A 5,265-nucleotide genomic window follows, 5' to 3' on the forward strand; every position below is an offset into this window, starting at 1 on the left:
CCAGCCTGGTGTACCAAGTGAGTTCCAGGACAGCCAGGGCTATACAGAGAAACCCTGTCTCGAAAAACCAAAAAAAAAAAAAAAAAAATGTAGTGTGTATGTTTGAGCGTGACATGAAGGGAATGTGGGGGCAAAGGACAGTTGTGAGACTCAGCTCGTGGGTCCCTGGCTATCTAAGTCAGACCAACAGGCTTGGCATAGATTATTCATCACCTCCTTCTTTTCACACCTCCCCTCGCCTTCTCTGTCTATGCAGCCCTGGCTGTCCTGGGACTGTCCCAGTAGACCAGGCTGGCCTTGAACTCACAGAGATTCATCTGCCCTGCCTCTTGAGTGCTGGGATTAAAGGGGTGTGCCACCAAGCTTGGCCTGCCCTGGCTTTCCCCTACACTTTAAACAAACCTCTTTCTTTATATATTTGTATCTGATTTCATGTATCAGGTTTCATTTCAGAATTCATTTCATTTCAACCACCATGTGGTTGCTGGGATTTGAACTCAGGACCTCTGGAAGAACAGCCAGTGCTCTTGCCCGCTGAGCCACCTCTCCAGCCCCTTGGATTTTATTTTGTTTTGCTGTTTTATCTTTGTCTTTTGCTTTGTTTTGTGTTTGTTTTTGCAACAGGGTTTCTCTGTGTAGCCCTGGCTGTCCTGAAACTCTCTATGTAGGATTTGCCTGCCTCTGACTCCCAAGTGCTGGGATTAAAGGTGTGCACGACCCCTGCCCGGTCATAAACACTATTCCTGAGGAGGAGTGGGAATTGAGACAGAGCCCCTTAGACTCACAGCTGGAAGCCCCGTGTGTACTTGTATGTTGTGAGCAGATGCCCCTGAAGGTCAGAGGAGGAAGTCAGGTGGTGGCTCCTGTGACCCATGACCTCATTCCCTTGAGACAGGGTCTCTCTGAATCTCAAGACCACCGACTGCTAGTCTTGTAGTCCCAGCCATCCTCCAGTCTCTAACCTTCCCTTCCACATGGCGGTTACAGGTGATTTTTCTTTTACCCTGTCTTTTTACGTGAGCGCTGTGGATTTGCACGCAGGCTGTCATGCTTGTGCAACAAGCGCTCTTGCCCGCGGAGCTTCCCAGCCTGTGCACGAACTTGCTGTGTCACTGATCTGCCGTGGACAGAATGGGGTTCCACGGATAACAGAGAGTGTTCTACCACAGCTTCACGGTGTCCTGCAGCCATGAAAGGAGCTCCCTTTGCACGCCCCGTGGTTGCTGGGGAATTTAGGACCTCTGCTTGTTCTCTCAGTCCCTGAGGGCTCTGGCCCAAAGATTTATTTATTATTATAAATAAGTACAGATGGTTGTGAGCCACCATATGGTTGCTGGGATTTGAACTCGGGACCTTCGGAAGAGCAGTCAGTGCTCTTAACCGCTCAGCCATCTCTCCAGCCCCTCTGGAAGCCTGGTTCTTATAAGGCGGTTCCACTTGCACATCTCTGGGCTAACGCCTAACTTCTCGCAAAGCCCTTCTGCACTCCCGGTTTCCTATAAGCCCACCCCACCCCAGCACCTCTGGGTTCTCTCCCAGCCTGTAGCGGGCCCCACCCCCCATCACCCCGCCTTGCTCAGGCTGCTGCAGGTGCAGCTCCTGACTGGTCTGTTCTGTGTACCCTAAGCACCCTACAGACAAGCCTCTGCCAAGGCACCTCTTAAAGGGGCTTTGTTGTTCGGGTTTTTGAGACAGGGTCCTACTGTGTATCCCTGGCTGGCTGGCCTGGAACTCACCCTGACCAGGCAATGGCTTCACAGATGTCTGTCTTCATCCAAGGGCTAGGATTAAAGGCTCCAGACAGACACCATGCCTGGCTGCTTGTCTGTTTGGAGACAGGATCTCCTATCCCAGGGTAGCCGAGAACTTTTTTTTTTTCAGGACAGGGTTTCTCTGTGTAGCCCTGGCTGTCCTGGAACTCACTCTGTAGACCAGGCTGGCCTTGAACTCACAGAGATTCACCTGTCTCTGCCTCCCCAGTGCTGGGATTAAAGGGGTGCAGGACCACCACCCAGCCACCTAGAATTTATTTATTTATTTCTTGCTAGCATTTAGAGGATTTGTGGACTGGAGCAGGGCCGTTGGAGGGGGAGGGAAACTAAGGCAGCTTATGGTCTGTACGAGGTAAACCGACTTCACTGCTCTTTGGGGGGAAGTGTGGGCTTCTAGCGTGCTCTAAGTAAGGGTGGAAGTTTGGTCAGCCAGAGTCAAAAGGTCACCTACAGGTCATAAGACGCAGCAGTCAGGGGTCATGGGTGTCAAGTCTACCTGAGCTATCTTCAAGTTCCTGAAAAAAAGAAAAGAAGAAGAGGAAGACAGATTAGGTAACTGTCACTGATGTCACACCAGAACAAGCAGGATAGCGCTTCATTCAGCTCAGTGACCTTGGAACTCCTGGTGTGAGCGACTGGAGGGGAGGGAATGACCCCTGACATCAGAGGTTAAGACCGGTTGTGGTTAGTGTGCCCTAGTTCCTGTGAGAACCCAGGCCCTCTCACCTGAGGTCAACTCTCTGGCCAGTTGACTCTGAGAGGAAGTGCCTTCTAAGTCACTTTCTGGTTATTGGTAGGACCCAGCTACTTGGGGGCTGATGTTTGCGAACATTAGTGAGTGAAAAAATGAAAATAGGGCTGGAGAGATGGCTCAGCGGTTAAGAGCACTGACTGCTCTTCCAGAGGTCCTGAGTTCAATTCCCAGCCACCACATGGTGGCTCACAGCCATCTGTAATGGGATCCGATGCTCTCTTCTGGTGTGTCTAAAGAGAGCAATGGCATGCTAATATACATAAATAAATAAATACATCTTAAAAAAAAAGAAAGAAAAAAAGAAAAGAAAAAAGGAAGATCCCAGTGTTCCTAGGTATGGTGGAAGAGGAGGGTTATTGTAGATGTGAAGCTGGGATGTCCTGGAGAGTCCAGAGTGAACAAGACCTCCCCTGGGAGCAGAGGGGAGCAGAGGGGAGCAGAGGTTGGGAAGAATAAGGGGGAGACTGAAAAGGCCAAGCATCCAAAATGGCTGCATTATATAGGGAAGGCAGCTGGGGAAGAACACCCCAGCCTCTGGGCTGGAGACATTTAGGGTATACCAGCCATGCCCTGAAACAGGCAGGGACTGAGGGATGCTGGGAGAGCCAGCCATGCCCTGTAACAGGCAGGGACTGAGGGATGCTGGGAGAGTCAGCCATGCCCTGTAGCAGGCAGGGACTGAGGGATGCTGGGAGAGCCAGAAATGCCCTGTAACAGGCAGGGACTGAGGGATGCTGGGAGAGCCAGCCATGCCCTGTAACAGGCAGGGACTGAGGGATGCTGGGAGAACTTGGGGCCAGGATTGCTTTGCTATGTTAAATAGGCACCTCAGCTAATCATTTGTCCTGGGTTTGAGATCTAACTATAAGTTCCCAGACAAATGAACTTCTCTGTAGGGAGACTACCAACTCCGGGGCTCTGTCTTGGAACCACCAGCACTGAAATCTATACTGTGTTAACAAGAGCTTTTCAGGTGGTGAGAGCTTAGTGGATAAAGACACTTGTGGTCAATCCTGGGACTCCTGTGGTGGAAGGAGACTTCCATATATGCTCCACGGCACACCAGTTCTTCCTAGCAAACAAAGAGATGCCATATATAGAAAAGACAGGGTTACATTGTGTAGCTTGGCTGGCCTGAAACTATGTAGAACCAGGCTGGCTTTGAATGCAAAGAGGCCCTGGGTCTGCTTCTAATTCTAGAGCCCTGGAAATAAAGGCAGGGAGGGACTCTAAACTAGCCAAGACTTTTTATTTATTTATTATTTATTTTGGAGACAGGGTCTGTACAGCCCTGACTATCCTGGAACTCACTCTGTAGACCAGGCTGGCCTCCAACTCAAAGATCTGCCTGCCTCTGCCTCTCAAGTGCTAGTATTAAAGGTGACTTAAAATAAGTCACCATCCAGTGACTTATTTTATTTTTAAAGATTTAGTTATTTTATGTATGCGAATACACTGTAGCTCTTTTCAGACACACTAGAAGAGGGCATCAGAACCTATTAGAGATGGTTGTGAGCCACCATGTGGTTGCTGGGAATTGAACTCAGGACGTCTGGAAGAGCAGTCAGTGCTCTTAACCGCTGAGCCACCTCTCCAGCTCCACTTTTTTTATTTGTAAATTATGTGTGTGTGTGCGCGTGCATGTGCGCCTGTGCGCGCGAGTGCGGGTACCTTCCAAAGCCAGAAGGCAGCTCAGACCCCTTGGAATGGACAAGCATGCTTGTTTGTTTTGAGTCTGGATCTCTGTGTAGCCCTGGCTGTCCCGGAGCTCTCCATGCGGATCAGGCTGGCCTACCTTGGTGGCTTGAGCCCCAGAATGAAAGGCCTGTGCACTATACCCGTCCCCAATACTAAGCATCTTAAATAGACTTTGCGTAAAATTATACTCATTGACTCGTATGCGAATGTATGGATCTGGGCTGGCCATCCACCGTGAGAGGGCGGGGGTCAGAGGGCAACCTGTGGGAATCGATTCTCTCCTCTGACCCTCACCTTGTAAGCGACCGCTTATCTCTTTGCCAGGCTCTGTTTGTTCCCAGGGCATAGGTACCTGACCTGCTCTTGCAGAGCTCTGGGACCGGTGGGCCGGTCTTAGCGGAAGCAGTTACATAAACAAAGTGGATTTCAGAGAGGTCAAAACCCGAGGGATGGGGCAGGGCTCGAGTCATCAGTGCAGAGCCACGCCCCGGGGAGGTGGGACGGAGGCCTGGGGTCTGAAGCCAGGGGAGGAGTGGTCGAGAAGGGAAGAAGCAGGAGCCAGCTAGATTGGAGTCGGTGAGCCAAGAGCGACACCTGTTGGCCGGAGAGGGTACCCACCTGTGATAGGCTGCGGAGATGGGGTGAGGTGGAGAGGTCAGGAGTAGACGTGGGAGGGCCACCCTAACAGAAGCAGCCTCAGTGGAGGTGTGAAGGCTTCACCAGAACGTGATAGAGTGGAGAATAGAAAATGGGTGACACATGGGACCGGAGAGAAGGCTCAGCGGTTAACAGCACTGCCTGCTCTGCCAGAGGTCCTGAGTTCAATTCCCAGCAACCACATGATGGCTCACAACCTCTTCTCGTGTGTCTGAAGAGAGCAACAGTGTACTCGCATACATAAAATAAATCTTAAAAAGAAAAGAAAATGGGCCGGGCGTGGTGCCACACACCTTTAATCCCAGCACTCAGGAGGCAGAGGCAGGTGGATTTCTGAGTTCGAGGCCAGCCTGGTCTACAGAGTGAGTTCCAGGACAGCCAGGG

This window comes from Mus pahari, chromosome 21 (genome assembly GCF_900095145.1).
Source record: "Mus pahari chromosome 21, PAHARI_EIJ_v1.1, whole genome shotgun sequence".
Taxonomy (NCBI): Eukaryota; Metazoa; Chordata; class Mammalia; order Rodentia; family Muridae; genus Mus; species Mus pahari.